Source organism: Nothobranchius furzeri, chromosome 7 (genome assembly GCF_043380555.1).
Source record: "Nothobranchius furzeri strain GRZ-AD chromosome 7, NfurGRZ-RIMD1, whole genome shotgun sequence".
NCBI classification, from domain to species: domain Eukaryota; kingdom Metazoa; phylum Chordata; class Actinopteri; order Cyprinodontiformes; family Nothobranchiidae; genus Nothobranchius; species Nothobranchius furzeri.
In genome coordinates this window covers 27,785,470-27,803,176 of record NC_091747.1, presented here as the reverse complement: position 1 = coordinate 27,803,176, position 17,707 = coordinate 27,785,470, and the positions used below count along the sequence as shown (strand labels likewise).

At 40.9% G+C, this 17,707-nt stretch overlaps 1 protein-coding gene across 3 annotated transcripts in view; it reads right to left on the bottom strand.

Annotated features, from left to right (window-relative positions):
* The window catches only part of gtdc1 (glycosyltransferase-like domain containing 1), a 60,958-nt gene that overhangs the window by 36,133 nt on the left and 7,118 nt on the right, over positions 1 to 17,707 (bottom strand). The window lies entirely within an intron of this gene.

Genomic DNA, 17,707 nt, shown 5'->3' with positions numbered 1-17,707 from the left:
CTGGGTGGTTAAACCAAACTCAAGGTGATCTTTTAAACTAAACCGAAAACCCACGACACTCTAAATGTAATTAAAGGGTGATCTGCACCACAAAAAAGATGAACTCTAAACCAAAACGTAACAGCTTATCCAAACGCAAGAACCTGTTAGCGAAAATGCTAACAGTAGCTTTTCTAACGTTAAGTTCAAGTTACCAAGTTTAAATAAACCAAAAACACCCAGCAGCAAACAGATCAGCATGAAGGAGAGACTGCTAGCACCAAAACAGCTCTCCTAATGTCTGAAAGAAGCTCCTTTATGAAGGGAGCAACGCTCCCGGTGATTTTCTACATCTGCGGTAGAGACGGAGCAGCGCATTTGACCCCGGAAGTTGTTGTCCGTTGCCGGGAGACAAAGGTGGGCAAAACGGGAAAGGAATCTAGTAGCGGACAGACATTGTTCCAGGTCTTCGGTATTTGGTGGAGATGTTAGTGAAGGTGGAGAAGAGGGCGAACTAGAGGAAAAACAGACAGATTCCTCCTCTATTTACAAACTCCTGGGGATGCAACAAGTGGGCGCGGTGCGTCGACTACCGGATCTGACGTTGACGAATTTTTAGAATCGAGCCGTCTGCGTCATCGAGGCTTCGCTACAACCCTAGATTACGCACAAGTAAGTGACCAGTTCAGGTTTACGCAGAGCAGAAGGAAGGAGAGAGCTCTGGTTAAACGTTCCTGCTTTAAGAAAACCGTTAAATTGCATTATGTGCTACCTGGGCACTCTAAATATTGATTTAAAATTTAATCAAAGAAAATTGTAATGGCATTGAATGTTTATTAATTACTATTTCAATAATACATAAACATAAAAATGAAAGTGTTGGGGAAAAAGGTCGATCATATTTTTTTAAACCCTGTCTGTCGAGTGACTTATATATTTCTGGCTATATATATATATATATATATATATATATATATATATATATATATATATATATACATATATATATATATATATAGCCATGCCCTGATGAGGGGCTGGGGGGTGCGTTGACATGGTCGGGACATAGAAGGGGGTGCGCGGCTAAATAAGTTTGGGAACCACTGGTGTAGAGCATCCATCTTCAGTTGAGTCTGTAGCAGAAAGAGCAGAGAACTCAGTATAATACAGTCTATATGAGAAATATTAGAGCAACACTCATCTATTAATAACTCTAACTATTCACTAGTGTTACTGGCTGCTGACGTTAGATTTTACCTAAAAATTAAAACTAGTCTTTAGTCAGAACACGTCTCTGCTGTTTCTGATCACAGATTACACACTTAACAGAAAACCTAGAGCTGCATTTATATACAGATATTTTTCTGCGTGTCTGTTCACCGTATCAGCCAAGTAAGAACTGGAGAAGCGTGACGTTCTTAAGCTCCTCCCACCAGGAGGGGGTGCGGACGCTGCAGGACTCTCCTCTCTAACACACAGAGTGAAATTCTCCGACTCCCACACAGGAAAATAATGTCATCTATAAAACTGGAGCTAACATGTTAAGCTAACAGCAGCTGAGAGTTTAAGATGGTCTCTAAAGCTGACCACAAGCTAGCCTAGCATTAGCAGCATATTGCTGGTTAGCGGCGGTTCTTAAGGCTCGTTTTTTTCTTTCACCCTGCAAAGTTTTATTTCATGTTTTACTTTTAATTCACACGAAACACACAGCTGTAGGGTTTGAAACACCAAAGAGAAACCTTACCTTTTACTCAGAGGTAAATACTCCCAGGGTGTGTCCCAATGTCAAGGCGCCTTGCTTACGAGGACACTGTCCTTTCTTGGTCAAACAAATGGTAAAATTGAACAGACTTGCATCACGTGACCACTGCTTCCACACTACATTTTATACTTATAAGTTTCAATATGAATATTTAATGAGCCTTTTGCTTTTTTAAATTGTGTATACATTTGTTAAATTACATTTGTAAGCCAATTACTAGTCGCTAGCCACTGAAGCTGCAACTACTAAGCAACTAGCCAAGCATAGATAACTTCTTTGGATCTAAAAAACATTTTAAATTAGTAGACTTACATTTAAACTTGAAATTTGCTCCCGAAGTAGCTGCCAGCTTCTGATCTGCCATCCTTTTGAAAATACTGCGGTGTATTCTGGGAAAATTTTGATAAAGGCTAGGCTACAAGACACCTCTCGTGTATCCTTACTCAGCTAGCTAAATAGCTAACAAACAGAGAACAGACGCCTCGGTAGAACATGAACATCAGAACACGCCTTGGCGGATCCTGATGATATGTGTCCTAGGCAACCGGGGCGGGGCCAAGACATCAAGGCAAGGTTCCTTGGCATTAAGAAACACCCTGCAGTGTTTTGGGTTGGGGTCCTTCACCGGCTTCCAATAGCAGTAGGCTGCCCGCGGAGGTGCCTGACTTTATATCGGCTCTGCTAAAGAGGCTTATTGGCCGATGCAGATGATGACAAAATGCTACAAATCGGCCCGATTAATCGGCCGACCGATAAATCGGTCAACCCTAATTCAGATATATTTGTACACATGTGAACAGCTTATAAACACACAACCATGCTCGTCATCTGTACTCGACACAACGTCACGTTATCGGCCATATTACCATTACCTGCCTTTTTTTATATAGCAAAGTTTTATGCTAGTTTATTATATTTTATTCTATTTTATTCTATTTTAAATTATATTATTCATGTTATATGTAGCACGTTAGTACCGAAGCAAGTTCCTATTTTGTGAACTGTTTGTTCACTAACAATGGCAATAAACCTTTTCTGATTCTGACATCTACAGTTATCTGGGGTTACGTTATTTAGAACATTTGTTACATGTAGTTCAACAAATAGTATGTAGTGAATCAGTTGTAACCCCAAAATTCCACTATCTCCGCTCCAACACCAACTCCGCAGCAAAAACGGTCCCTTTGTAGTCAATCAGATCTGTTCCACTACTGCGGCCGGGCGGCACACTGCCGTTACGCCATCCGGCAAAAATAGGAACAATTCTATTTTTGCCGGACGCCGGAGCACCTCCGCAGTCAATGGACAGAAATCACAACCGCCAAACAGGAAAGGGAGGAAGCACAACTTCCGTTATTTCACAATAAATCGATAAACAAAAAGTGTTTTTTTGTTTCATATGCACAGGTTTAACAACTTTTAACAACTATCAATGGTGGTTGAACTTTAAATGCACAAAAATAAGCCATAAATACAGTTTCTACTATCAAAGTACTCACCCATTGTTGATCCAAACACGTGCTGATATCTCAACACAAATGATAGGCAGATTAAACTGTTCTTTTCGATGCTTCTCCCACACAATAATTTGTTTGGATCTAACTTCCACATTTATTGCTCGGACTGTCTCAAGAGATCTCGAAAATCCCGCGCATGCCTGTTTGCGCACCTCAGGTCTCCGCACCAGGGCGGAGCCGTTGTAGAGCGGGTATGGTATAATTTGTGGATGGAAAGCGGGGGCGGGGCGGAGCGGAGATAGTGGAATTTTGGGGTAAGTCTACAGCTGCCTTACACGCAGAGGACCGGGGTTTGAAACCAGGCTGGGACATATAAGACCCCGACTGAGCGGGCAAACGGGAATGTATTTTTTTTATTACAGTAATGATATTGTCTTACAATAATTATACATATTTTACTGTAATACTGTAATAAGATGCACAAATTTATATTATTAAACATCCAAATGAGACGCACTGAAAGGCGTTGAATTCAAGATGTTGGTTCAACTTTCATTTGGAACTATTTTTCCACCATGATGGAACGTCTCGGTTTGATGTTATTTGAACAGTCATTAAACATCTGAATGTTTGCTGGGAAGGTATGGCACAATAATTACAATATAAATATAACTAAACAAAATAAACTAAAATATAAAATCCCTTTAGGTATGCTAGAAAAGTCTATATTAATCCTACGTGATGTTTGTATGCCGGTTGTTGCAATCGTAGACTGCACAATTGCTGCAATTTCTACTTGTGACAAAATAGCATGAGGTGATAAGCAAACAGTGTAAGGTATCCTGTACGCTCCACAAAAACACAACTCAGCTGAAAAATGGTGGTGTTGCTGACATTTTGCTCAGTTTTATGGCTTTTTGTCAGACTCTGAACCAGAACATGGCTGCAGGCAGTAAAGCAGAAAGCAAAAAACTCCGGAGCAACCAGTGACTCCGCCCCCTATCCAATCAGTGGTCAAAATCATGATGCCGGTGTTCTGACTATCTGTGCTTCCTCGTCGAATTATCCTACCGCAGCGTGTTATGACAGTTTCACTCTTGTTTACAGTATAGTAACACACTTATTAAGCACTATTTATTTTAAATAGGTGATAATACATAAAAACACAGAACTGTAGTGTACTGAAGTATTCGCAAAAATATACTGTGTTTGTCGTGATTTATTTATGAAAAAGACCGTTTGTCATGATTCCGTGAATGACAAACAATGGAAGAAATGTCTTGTTTAAAGTATAATAACCATATTGTCAGGTTAACACACAACAAGCAGAACCCTTGGGAACAGTGGTCGGGCCAAGCTGCATCTGAGTGGTGTTCCTGGAAAACCACCTTAAAGTGACAGTGTGTATTTTTCCTGGCGATACGGGGCAGTAGATGCCTAAACTGTTCCGAGCAAGCTGTATTTTTGTGTTGGAGTAAGACCTTACCAACAGATGCTCATTAGGGTCAAAAAGGCCTGAGTGTAAACTTCAGCAAAATAACAAGCACATCAGACTCCTTTTCATCACTGGCAATGAGTGATGAGGTAAATGTGTAAAACAACAACATTTGTTAATGCTGAAAGTTTTGTAACCAATTTGTTACAAATCAGTAAATGTGTTTTGTCCTCACAGGCTTCCGTAGAAGGAAACATGGCATCTAATATGGCGTCGTCCAGAGACTTATGCCCAGAACAAACCAGACGTGGAATCACCGTGGAACAACAAGCGCTTCTAATCGGCACCCTTGTTAAAGGCAGGGTACGTACGTTTTAAATGTGAAATAACTTTAAAAATGTTTAATTTTGACCAACTGACCCAGTTTTATTTAAAAAAGTAAATAATCTTTAATATTTCAATTTTCTCCTAAGTCCCTCCCCTGCCCTGTAGACTTCAGCCAATATTTCTGCAAGCCTAACGCGTTGACCAATAGTGCTGCATTACCACCAGGGGCAGCTGTCAATCATCGAGAACGAGCATTAGATCTCAGCGTGCACAAGCACAACAGTTTCACGCGCCTCACTCGGCTCACTGTTTCGTGATCTACGTGGCATGAAAATGGATGAAGAGTTGGCAAAGTATATTTTGGACAGGTAAGTTATTTATTGTTTTTCGGATAAATTTACTTAAATCTTTCTTTCACTGAAATAAGTAATAGAGCAAAACAAGCTTTGTATACTTAGTGTCCTATTGGCTAATGTAGCATTAGCTTGAATTCTAAGTAGACATGAATCGATGTTAGTCGTTGAACTATTTATGCTATATTTGGAATAAGTTTGAGTAATGAAAGGGGATTTTAGTTTTATTTGTATGGGAGCTAATGATTAGTGTGGCGTTTAACTACAGGCCATATCAGTGTATTGTTTTAAGCTCTTGTATATAACTTCAGCGTTAGCGGGGTTCAGTTAGCATCTTGAACGCTGAATTAGATGTTTACACTTTCCTGAGCTGCGTGTTAGATTAAAATGAGTAATCAGCAGCTCATGTAGTACTTGTTGAAGTCTGAAGAAATGATTCAGCAGTTAGAATTAGGTGTGATTGATCAGGAACGTATCCAAAACCTTACGTTTCCATTAGCACTGAAAGACCTATTGTCTGGGTGGGCCACGTGTACAGATTACTGTCTGGTTTTGTGGTTTAACCTACGTGAATACTCCATATTAAAATAAAAGGAATGATAATCAGCTCATGCAGAAATCTGTGAAGGCTGGGGAGAAACATTAGCTGTTGGAAAAAGACGTATCTGACCACAAACCTATCCAAAACACGGTCACACTGACTGTCAGTTAGCCTGATATCACACTATTTGGCCTGTTGCACGCATAGCAATAATCGAGTGCCAAATTCAAGTATTTTATTAGGTTTCCCTGTTTTGAAAAAGCAAATCATATTAAAATGAGTGATTAGCAGCTCACGTTGAACTCAGTTGCCTGAGGAGATACTTTATGTAACGTGATGAAGGTTCTCTGATTTGTGGCAAAGGTCACATTTGCCCATCTGGGTCAAGCTCGGTCAAACAGTACTTTTGAATCCACAGATTAACCCAAGGAGCCACGATGTCTGCTCAAGATCATAACACCAGTATCTGCTGTTCCATCCCAGGACACTTCAAGTCGTGATGATAATAATTAATAAACTGATTGATTTTATTACTGTTTAAAATAATCATCATAAAATGATCACTTGGTCCAATATAAAGGTATTTTAATTACATGAAATGATTTAATGCTTTGGGTACAATAATGATAATTATAATAATGATTATGATGACAGTGAAAGATGTGTTCAGCATATCAGAAGGTCAAGTTCACCTTATCCAGCTAACACAGAGTTCAGAAAAACAATAACTGCATCACATGTTTTTGATGCAAGATCAAGCTTTCTTCCGGAGAGAGTGGGAGTGGTCTGAGAGCTTTTGGTAAAACTAACCATCACAGATTCAAGTCCAGTTCTTGAACCAACACCGGAGGAAAGGGAACGGCCGTCCCTAACCTCCACCTGCTGTTCCAGTCACGCCGACCAGAATAGCTAAAGAATAAACGAAACTGTCACCAGCTAACGAAGACTCTACCAGAGTCATTGATTTCTGAAGTTAAGTTAAAGACGAGAACGTTCATCTGCCAAACGCTTGATAAACCATGTACCCTGCTACCACTCTGGACCAGACGATCGGACACTCGCGTCTTCCCTGCCAGCCCCGAGTGTCATCTTGGATGAACCCATCCTCCCGATCTCCGGATCCACAAGAGGGTCAGCTGTTTGGGTGAGGTAGAACACGAGAATGCGTTTGATGCTGTTTCTCTCAAAATAACTCAGTTATCCGCAAAACATCACTTCCATCCAGAACGCTTTTTATTCTCTCTGAAAGAAACCTTCTGAGAACTTCATCCTAACCGTAGAGAATATACTTTTTTTTCGCACGTCCATCACTCTCATTCACGTTTGGATTATTTTCTAGTCAGCAGCTCATTGTTGGCTGACATTTCAGACACTGAGATACACCCCATAGTTGTCAGCGACCATGCTCCGGTTTCTTTAACTCTGGTAAATAAAAACACAATCCCACCAAGCAAAAACTGGAGGTTTAATACATCACTGCTTAAAGACGAAGGTTTTATAGAATTTTTAAAAAAGGAGTGGGCTTTATATTTAGAACATAATGACCTGCCTGGAACATCAGCATCTATTCTTTGGGAGGCAGGAAAGGCGGTGATGAGAGGTAAAATAATCTCTTTCTCATCACATAAGAAAAAAACGGAAAACAAACGTATTCAGGAGTTAGAAGAAATCATCAAGTCTTTAGAGGCGTCCACAGAAGAAGAGTGAATGAGCAAATTACGTAAAGCTAAATTAGAACTTCATGGAATTATTGACAAAAAGACACAATTTTTAGCACAAAGACTACGAATAGAAAACTTCGAACATAGTAATAAATCAGGTAAATTCTTAGCTAGCCAATTAAAAATAAATAAAGAGAAAACTACCATATCTGCTGTTAAAGACTCAACCGGGAATATAGTATATGATCCTGAAAGAATAAACAACACCTTTAGAGACTTTTACCAAACTTTGTACTCACCACAGATAAACCCATCAGATAATGAGATCAATGAGTTCCTTGACAGGATAACACTTCCTAAATTATCAGACAGCCAAGTTACAGTCCTGGACTCGCCACTAACATCAGCGGAGCTCCAGGAAGCCCTTAAATCCATGACTAATAGGAAAGCTCCAGGTCCAGACGGGTTCCCAGTAGAATTCTACAAAGAATTCTGGATCATTCTGGCTCCAACATTTTTCAGAATGGTGAGGGAAATCGAAGAGAGCGGCATATTACAACCAAACATGAATTCAGCCAATATTAGTCTCTTGTTAAAACCAGGCAAAGACCCGGCATTTCCTACCAGCTACCGCCCAATTTCTCTTATTAATGTTGATCTCAAAATAATTTGTAAAGCCCTGGCCAAAAGATTAGAGAAGGTAACCCCCTTCATAATACACCCTGACCAAACTGGTTTCATTAAGACGGTCATCCACAAACTCACGTAGATTACTTAATTTGATAGATTTCTCTTACAGTAGAAACATAGAAACTAGTATATTATCTCTAGATGCAGAAAAAGCTTTTGATAGAGTTAACTGGAAGTTCTTATTTGCAACTTTACATAAATTTGGTTTTGGGAACTTCTTCATAAACTGGCTACAAACATTATACAGTTCACCAACAGCACGTGTCAGGACAAACGACCAAATATCAGCTAGCTTCTGTCTTCAGAGGGGGACCAGGCAGGGATGCCCACTCTCCCCCTCACTATTTGCTATCTTTATTGAACCACTAGCAGCAGCAATTAGGCAAACAACAGATATTAAAGGGATAAAGTGTAAGAAAATAGAACATAAGATCAGTCTTTATGCAGATGATGTTTTACTCTTTCTCCAGAATTCTCAATCCTCTCTCTCCCAAGCAATAGAACTGATAAACTCTTTTTCAAGAGTTTCAGATTACTCTATAAACTGGTTAAAATCCACAGTTCTACCAATTAATTTCTCATTTGTCAATTTGCTTAATACACAATTGGAGTCAGGGAATATCACATACCTGGGAATTAATATCTCTCCCAAGTTAGCAGATCTAACCAAACTAAACTACATCCCACTTTTAAGGAAAGTGGAAGATGATCTTGCAAGATGGAAATCCTTACCAATATCACTCATGGGGAGAGTTGCTACAATTAAAATGTTGGTCTTACCCAGAATAAATTACTTATTCTCGATGATCCCAAACAAACCTCCAGCTGACTGGTTTAAATCTCTGGACTCCTCAATTACTAAATTCCTTTGGCAGGACAAACCTCCACGAATTAGCTTAAAAACGCTTCAGAAGACCAAAGACAGAGGAGGACTGGATTTACCCAACTTTTATTATTATTTCTTAGCCAACAGGCTGCAATATATACCAAGATGGTTGCAAGATAACCCACTAGATGAGTCCTGGTTAGATATAGAACAGACACTTTGCAATACGATAGAGCTTTCAGACTTACCATTTATTAGCTCAAGCATAAGGAAACATGAAAGCTTCAAAAGTATTAATATCAGCACTTCTCTGACGGCATGGTGGGAGTATCTTAAAATGACAGAGTCTTTACTAGTACCATGCAATCGCACACCTATCTGGAATAATCCTGATATTTTGCAAAACAACAAAATGATGAACCTTCCGGACTGGAAAAATAAAGGAATCCTATACCTGGAACACATATATGAAGGATTGGACTTCATTCCATTTAATCAAATAGTCTCCCAATTTGGAATGGATAAGAATAGCTTTTTAGAATATCACCAAATTAAATCTGTAGTCAAACAAAAATTTAAGCTCAATAAAATAGAATTACAAACACCACCAAGGGTATTAGACTTTTATAATCTCAAACCCCCCAAACTACTGTCTAAAGTATATAAGACACTGTCCAAAATAGACGATAAAATTGCAATCCCTATTGAAAAATGGGAGGTGGATCTATCAGTTAGCTTTGACCAGGACTTCTGGTCCCAAACTTGTTTAAAAACTTTTAAAATGATCAGACACCCCAATTTACAATTAATTCAGTACAAAATTCTACACAGAGTACACTATACAGGTCATTGGATGTTCAAGATGGGGTTTGTGTCATCTGACACCTGTACACACTGCACAAACAACATTCCTGACAATTACATTCATGCACTGTGGTCCTGCCCACCTGTCCAGGAATTTTGGGGTAGAGTATGTGAGGATCTGTCAAAATGTCTGAAATGTCATATCCCAACTTCCCCCTCTCTTTGTTTACTGGGAAACCTGGACGATGTCCCGATTGAAACATCTTTGGTTCACGTGGTTCTGACTGCCATATGCATCGCTAAGAAAACTATCCTCTTGAATTGGAAAAATAGAGAAACTCTCTGCATTAACCAGTATAAAAATCTTTTGTTAGATCATATTGCACTTGATATAGCCTCTGCTTCCACTTCAGATGAATCTCTCTGGGCTCCTTTGATCGGTTCCATCACATAGCGAGGGTGGGGGGCCGCTGATGTTGTCCTACGGGATGGTGTGGGTGGGGGGGGTGTGGGGTCTGAGTTTGGAGTATCCGGATGTTCCCTGGAGGTGGGTTCACTGGGGGTGTCTGGGACTGGGGGGCCGTTGCCCCCCTCTGGAGGTGCTTGGGTTGCCTCGGGGGGTGGACTGCTGGCTGTTGTGAGTGGGGCCCCTTGGGGATCTTGGCGGCGGCCATGGGTCACTGCCTGGCGGCTGCAATGCCCCTGGGCGGGTCTGGGTGGGGGCCTGGGGGCTCGGGGTTTGGGGGTGGCTGGCCCCGTGTGGGGATCTGGGCGGGGCCTTGGGGGTCGGGTCCTGATATGTATGCTGCCGGGAGGAAGGCAGAGACACACAGCAGTGCCTGGCCCGGGTTCGGGGGCCTCAGGTAGACCTTGGCTCCTCTGCCGTTTCATGACAGGGGAGGGGGAGGTCCAGGAGGGGGAGGACCCAACCTTACCTGGATGTCCCATGTCTTATATATTCTGGAAGTTGTGCAAATGCAGGGGTGGGCATAGATATTCTGCTGGGATGGGGCTGGGTTGGTGCCCTCGGACTCCGTGAGGCTCTGTAATGCTGCTGCTTTGGGCCCTGGCAGGATGGGCTGGGGTCTCCATGCCCTGGGTGGCAGTTTGACAACAGAGGTGCCTATTGGGGCCAGTAGGGGAGCTGGCTCCCTGGAGGGCTAAGCCCAACCAGCCATTCCTCCCCATCCCTGCATATTTCTCTCCTCCTGCTCCCTCACATCATCACACAAACATACACATAGGACCTTGGGGGGTGAGCAAGACAGGGAGTGCGGGTATGGACCCCATTTCCGCATTCCTGTAGCAACCTGCCCCCCAATTTTATTTGCACCTTATACACTTCCACTGACGACATTCCACACAAACACACACTTAGGGCCTTGGGAGTGAGCACATTCAACGGCATTTGGCAGGGGGATATTTCAGCCTCCTCCCGAGTGCCGGTGCCCACTTCCAATTTTAAACCGCACTTAAGACACTGATGGCTGAGGGTGTAAGTGGGGTGGTGCGGTGGCATCAGCTGGCATATGCCGGATGATGCCCGCACTGCCCACTCACCACAGCCATGGAATACACCTCATGATCACACAACACTATATTGGAGCAGGCGGAGGGAGACTAGGGGTCTTAGCCACCTCTGTTGTTGCTAGGCTTCCTGGGGCTGGAGGCTAGGAGGGAGATCTGGCCGCCTGGTTGGGGTCTGGGGTGGTGGGTTGCTGTGCTCAGCGTTGGGCGGGGGAGCCTGCTCATCAGCACCCCAGCAGAAAGGGTCAAACTCTGGTTACCGGTGATGGTTGTACCCAATGTGCAGCAGTACCGGGACCAGAGTGAATAGGGTGTGTATGGGGAGCATGAGTGGGTGTCCGGCGTGCATTTTTGTAAGTCTTGGGTTGTATGTGCATGTGTGAGCATGAGGGAGGGAGCGTGTGACTGTGTTTGTGTATGCCTGTATATGTCAGGTGGGGCCTTTGGGTCCTCCCCTCTCCTGGAACCTCTCTTGATGATATAGATCTTTGTCCCCCCTCCCCCTGCCACACCTGGTGTGGGGGCTTGTGCCTTGGTCTGTCTGGGTGTTCGTGGCAACCGGGTCTGGGGGTTTAAGATTTTGGCATCTGCCTGATGATCCCGGTGGCTGCCTGGTGGGGTCTGGGTCCCTGGGCTCTGCTGGGTCCCCGGCGGGGGTGGTCGCCCCTGGGTCCCGGGTCGCTGGGTCCCGGGCTCGGCCGGCTAGGGGGTGGGAGGCTGCGGGCGGGCCTGTGGGCTTGCCGCTGATGTCTCCAGGGACTCTGCCGGCTGCTGGTTGTGGCCCCCCGGGGCGATCCTCTGTGCCTCTCGAGGGGGGCTGGGGCCTTCCTGGTTGCAGTCTCCTTGGGGTTCCTGCGTTCTGGGGCAGCGCCTGGATCTCTGGGACTTGGAGCTCCCCCTGTCTCCTGCGCATCTTTCGGGGGCAGATCTGTGGTCCCTCACACTCTCTGTTGGACGCTCCTATAGAAAAACCTTAAATAAACAAGCGCGTGTACACACACAGGTGCTCACATGGTGCTCTCAAAAGTATGGGCTTGGGCACATTAAACACAGGTCTTAAGACTATGGTGGGCACTTAATGCATTGTGATTTATTATCGTGATTCTTCAGTTAAGCAATGTTGATTGTATATGTGTGTATATGTATATATGTGTATATAATGTGTGTATATGTGTATATATATTTTTTTTTTCATCAAGTTGACGCAGTGATAGATAGATCTTGTTGTATTGTTGTTGTGTCCCTTTTTTTGTGTCCTTTTGTTTTTTTTTTTGTCCTTTTTTGCAGGTCTAGAAGCAGACTCTTGTTCATTATTGTTTATTTTTGTGGAACACCCCCCCCCCCCTCTCTCTCTCCCCACCTTTTCTTTTCCTTTCTCTTTCACCTCTGTCTCCGTGTCTGGTCGGAATTACAAAGCATTCAACAACAATAACAATAAAGTTTTAAGTATCAGGTGTGACGTTAAAAGCAAACGCTTTGATGCTCCACCTGAGAATAAATCTGTAAGGCTCGTCACCAGCATTCAGACATCAATTCTGCTTGCTTCACAGCCAGACAGGACACGGTAATAAAAAAATAAAAAAATAATAAAAAAAAGAAACCTTCTGAGAACTTCATTCACGCATCCAAAACTCACCATTCTCATTTTGGCTCCATTCAGTCACAGGTTTGCTTTTAAAACAAGTTTAATATCAAAACTGTTGAAATTTTTCATTAAAATTGCCATCCATGAATTGTCATTTTATAATTGTCGTTTCAAATCTTTCAGTTTAAAATTTGTTAGTAATAAATTTCTTCATTTTTAAACTTGCCTCATTATTGAAACGAAACACAGAAAAGGTATAATAGTTCTGGTTATTTGAAAGCAAAGATCCTAGCTTCTGATTCAAAAAATAACTTTTGCTATTAAATTTAATTATCTAAATTAAACATTAATCTTTGGATTAAAATTAGATCAAACAGGTTGATGTATGAACTTAGATCGATATATAAGTATCCGGGATATTTATACATATGATCTAAGCTTCATAGGTTAATCTGACTGGTCATTTTCAGAATCTCCACTTAATAGCAACAGAGGTGATTCCAGTATGCAGATTTAACTCTACATTTATCAATTACAATTAGATTTGTCTTAGCAAGAAAATGTAAAATATAATGTGATTTGGATGCTCTTCATGCTACAGTCAATTATTTTTCATCTGAAAGGTAAATAGCTGCCTAAAAACCTCTACCAGGAATATTATAATTTTGCCTCTGTTTGTTTTAAGTTAGTGGTGGAATATTTTGAAGAAATTCTGTAAATGGGATAACGAATGACTATAAAAAATGCATAGAAATAAATAAATAAATAAGTAAAACTATATTTTATATAGCGCCTATCAAGATAAAACTCTTGAGGCGCTTCACAACAACACAATTAAAAATATTAAAATAAAAATTTATATTTTTATTTTAAACAAAGTTTATGAGAAAAAATAACACAATTATGTTTTTAAAATGTAAAGAAAGAGACAGGAAATTATTAGTAAAGAAGGAATTCAGTGGATAATAAGTAGAGTGAGAAAAATAAGGAGAGGGTGATGATGACGGCCAATAGACGAGGTCTGTTACCTTCAAAATGACAAAATATGTATTGATTCTAATCATATTCTTGTGCTTGTATTTTATTTTCATAGGGATCATAATTTGGAGGAGGTGATGGAACAAGGTGAAACTAAAAATGAAGGATCTTCACAAATGTAAGTACAAGGTTGTTTCTGTATTTGGCTGTCACATTTGTCAGGAAAAGTAAACAATAATAACTTTTTTAGCTTAACTTGTGTGGGAATTGAAGAAAAAATTGACAAGGAAGAGTACAACAATATTCAAAACTCTGTGTAAGTATTCAGATGTTAATAAAATGTGTCTAATTTTCCATACTAAAAACTTTATATTGTGTATATTCAGGATAGAGTCATCAGATGACACATGGTCACCAAACAGAGAACCAGAAGTTGATTCGTCTTCAGAGGAGGACGAAACCATCTAGATGGACAGCGGTACTGATGACAGCGGTGATGAGGACTACACACCTTATATACACATAAGGTAATTCCTTTTGTTTAATTTAAAACACTTTTTCAGCTAATTTGTTGGATACTACAAGTTATGGCACGTGTCATTTCAGTTACCATAAAATATTCAACAAAAAATCAAGATGCTGGAGGCTGTATTCTGAGAAGGTGGCAAAAGACTTCTCCTACATCCCAGAGATCCAAACCATGATCGTCAACCAATGTTTGACAAGCAAGAAAGGTCTTCCTCGACGCTACAAGCTAAGGCCTGAGGATCCAAGGCCTTATGGTTTGCTGTCCGGAGTCCCTGCACCATCAACAGAGGAACTTCTACAACACATACGGACTCGTGATGATGGTAAAATAAAACATTATCTGCCTTACATCTTCCACACAATAGCCCATTGCTAATTGAGTTTATTTTTTATTTACAGGTAAAACTTTGCCACAGACATAGGTGTTGGGGGAGGCGAGAGAAAACCCAAAACCTTTTTTATTTTTGTGTTTCCTGTTTTGTTTTGTTTTTTGTTTGTTTGAAAATAAAGATATTTTTTGGGGAAATAAGGACTAATAATTTAAAAATGTATGTAAAATGCTGGAGGTAGACATAAGTTTTTGTTGTTGTGCAGGAGTTTTAACATGTATGGTATTTTTACAAATGCAACACAGAGTTATGCTTTAGAACACTTTATTAGAGCATCAAACAAAAATACATAAAAAAAACAAACTGATGTAAAATATTAAATATATACAATTATTTACAATAGTCTTGGAAGAAAACCAGTAATACCAGGGGTCAGGGAATATTTCCCTTATCCTCCAGACCACAGCTTGGGATTACTACTCTGCGCCCTCCACCAAGTTTTCCATGCTGCCATGCTACAAATTGTCTGTAAGCTGCATGGCGGAACTGTCTGTTGTCCTCACCAGGGTCCGGGTCATCATAAACCGCTCGAAACTCATTCCACAATGTTCTGGCCAGGCGAAGAACACCATTTTGCAGAATAAACTCCTCCATGTGTGGTACAGTTGAAATACATGTCTGGGGAGGTTGTTGGCCGCATTTCTTTTCCAAATCAGTTGGCATATCTCTGCAGTGGGAGCATACACACCTTGAAGGGTGGTTGGAGGTGTTGTGGCAGGTGGACCAGAGAGGGCAAGTACATCAAAGCGAACACCAGGGTTTCTGTCCAGCACCATGGTAAGGAAGTCAAAAGCCTGCTGAGGGTTCAGGTTCTGTATGTGTTGCTACAAAAGTGGAAAGAGATGCTACAGCAACAGTATTTAGGATAATTTAGTGTAATTTTGTTATGCTTACACGTTCAAAGTCTATTCGCTCAGAACGAAGATTCCGAACTCGAGTGGTATCTTCATCTCCAAGGTCCACAGCTGAGTGTCTCGCACTTCTTCGGCCTCTAGACGCACCACGGCCTCGGAATGCACCACGGCTTTGAGATGATGGTGGGCATCTCCTTTTTGCACCACGTCTTGAGGATGCAATAGGAGGTTGAAACTTCCTCAGAGGATTCCGCAATCACTGAAATCTAAATTGTATTAGAATAAAAAATGTATATATACTAACATAAAAAGTACTCTTACATATTAATCAATTTTGACACAGATCAGGTTTACATCTAGTCCAAATTTGGGCTAAACCAACAATAAACAGAAACCCTATGAAAACAACCATGATTATAGGAGGACTACACAGAATGCAGTGTTTATTCATGATTTCCACATAAATTATTTATATGCTTTGATATATTCATCCCATCATGAATGGCAAAGCAATTAAAAATAAGCTAATTACTCATAATAAAATGCTAACAATTTGATAGGATTAATTTTATTTACAATATAGATTGTCAACTGTTACTGGTATTTTAAAATATATATATTTATAGAATTTCTTTATAAAATGCCTTTTGTAAACAACAAGTGTTTAATGTGCTGGTTAAAAAACAACTGTCTTACCTCAGATAACTCCATTGCTAACACTAGCTCAGCTCTATTACGAAGAAGCAATGCTCTGGTGTTGACTCGGCTTTTCCTGTGCGTGCACATTAGGAGGCGTGGCTTTCGGCTCTTTCAGGAAGGGCGGGGGAGTGAGCAACAGCCGTTCGAATTTAAAAATCTCCTCCTCCTCACCCTGATGGCGTAATCTTATGGACCCTGCCTTTAACCTATGCTCTCAGTCACATCAGCTGCGAGATGCCACGAAGGCTCACGCCGTGTAGCGATCGTTTTGGTGTGAGATCTATTTTTTCGTGAGCCGTGTCAATTCTGGCAGGAAGTCAAACCAAAGCAGAAGAGGAAGGCTGGTAAACTTAAAAAAATTTAAGAAAACTTTCTAAATAAAACACTGTGATTGATTAACGTAATCATTTTTGTGTATCTAAACTAGGGCTGCACGATATTAGGAAAACCTGAGATATTCGATAACAGTGCTTAATATTGCGATATCGATATTACTCACGATAAATGAACAAATACTAAAGTATGCAGTGTTGATGCCGTCTGGCGTGTGACGTCTGCTCTGGGTTCAAAGCAAACAAAAACTAATGCATGAATTCCATTACAACATAACATTTTTATTGCAAAAATATGCAGCTGCACCTGCTACTGTATTAGCAGCAAAACAACAAACTGCATGCATGCAGTTTCTCAGTGACTTTAAAACATCACCTCCACCATAAAACTTTTTATGATGCTCCAAATACAGAAAAACATTCCTTACCAGGGTTTTTTGAATAAATAAAAAAAAATCTGAAAATTACTTTAAATGTTAAATAATAGTTAACATCACTTAAATGCAACAGCAAATTCTCTCATTGCTACTGAACATTTTCTCCACTTATGTGGTTATGATATAAGGCTGTTGCTGTAACTGGGAAGTGAACTGTGCTGGACCAAACTAGGAGAAAATTAAAGGAGACATAACATGCTTTTAAGTTATTCCTTTTTACATCTAAATCCTTCAGTTGGGGTCTAAATAGTGTGGAACTGCAGTTCTTTGGTCTGATTTCCTCATTATTGTTGCTCTACAGACCCTCATCTACCCCTGTTCTGAGGAGAGTCTTGAGAACGAGCCGTTTTTGGGTACTGTCTCTTTAAACTGGAGGAGGAGCTGTAAACTCCGCCCCCCTCCATAGTGCAGATCTGTACTCTCCTCCCCCAGTTGGACTTTGTAGTTCTATAAAGAAATCATTATTTAGCATAGCAGATTTAGCATAGCATATTAGCATTTTTAAAACCTGTGGGGAGAGTAGTTCAACAGGCTGTTTCAAGG